Source organism: Leptonychotes weddellii, chromosome 16 (genome assembly GCF_054177405.1).
Source record: "Leptonychotes weddellii isolate Sample4059 chromosome 16, ASM5417740v2, whole genome shotgun sequence".
In the NCBI taxonomy this organism is placed as follows: domain Eukaryota; kingdom Metazoa; phylum Chordata; class Mammalia; order Carnivora; family Phocidae; genus Leptonychotes; species Leptonychotes weddellii.
The window spans coordinates 17,457,143-17,458,561 of NC_138384.1; positions in this window are offsets into that span (position 1 = coordinate 17,457,143).

Sequence of the window (1,419 nt, forward strand, 5' to 3'; positions counted from 1 at the left end):
ACAAATACCAGAACCTTCCAGCTCCAGAATCACATTCCCCACGCCCCTCAGAATCGTGACCAACCAGCAGTTTATTCTGCCTTTGAGAGTGAGTTCAGAGTGGATGTTGTGACCCATGGACATGGGGGGCTCCCAAGATGTCCCGGCTGGGCAGATGCTGTTGTGTGACCCCATCCTCAGGCCAGCCCTAGCAGCAGTCAAAGCCTCCGTCCTGCTCCAGGACCTCTCAGCTTGGACATCAGTGAGGCGCCCTCCCAGACATCAGCTCTGACAGCGGGGCTGTCAGCTTACCTTGCAACCTTCACCTCAGACCCTTTCTGTCTGTATCCCCAACCTTTGCTCAGGCCACAGACCACTGTCCTCAGAGACGAGCACTCTGGCCGATGGGTGTCCCTGCCTAGCCCTATGGGGACCCCTCAGGCCTCTGCAGCAGGAGCAGCTGTGGAGGTAACTACAAGGTTGGGAGCAAGTCCTCTGCAGACAATTCCAGGGGGCCGGGTCTTTACAGCCACCCCATCTCTGGAGGCGCAGAGAAGAGATGCTCTGAGACCCAGGGCCTGGCTCCTCCAGGTTTGGAGGGAAGGCGATGCCCCTAGCCTGGGCACAGATTCAGCATGCTGTGGCCGCTGGCCTGGGCCACCAGCCCAGATGTTTTCGAGGGCCACCCCGGCTGCCAGGGAGAGCTCTCTGGGATCTTGGGAGCAAACAGAGCCCATCTTGTCTTGAGTGCTCCAAATGTGCCAGGGGGCAGTCTTGCCCTGGGTAAGGATTCAGGACACAGTCCTGGGTCCCTTGAGGCCAGGTTTGCTGGAGGCATTTGGGATCCTACTGGGGCATCCCATTTGGATGTAAAAGGGTCAAATCTTGGGCTGTGATTATAAGGAGGCCACTTTTGGTTTTAAAATAGTTTTAAATTAAAAAAACGAATTAAGGGGAAGGATTTAATGGGTGAGGATTCTTGGCAGCCTTGGGATAATTACTGTAACACCAGCTCCCATTTCTCAAGTCCTCGGTGGCGCCAAGCCTGTCATGCCACCATCCCTGGGAGGGGCTGGCCAAGGTCCCTGGCATGGCCAGTGGCATCAGCCTGTTGTTCCAACTCCACGTGGCCACCACCATACCCATCCCTCCCTCCCTTGGGCCCATTTTCTCTGGCATAGAGCAGGAGAGTTACGGGACAGATCCAGGTTCCAATCCTAACTCTACCACTTGCCCACTTATCCTCCTCCAGCCTCATCATCCTCGTCTGTAAAATGGAGGTGAAGACAGTTCTTGGATCCTAAGGAGAGAGTCAGACATCTGCCCCTGGCCCTTGGCCTGCCTTCAGAGGCAGCTTTCCTAGCATTACTTCTCTGCCGCTGCCTGCCTTCAAGCTGAGCAAAACTGTCCTCGAGACACCACCCTTCCTTTTTTTTTTTT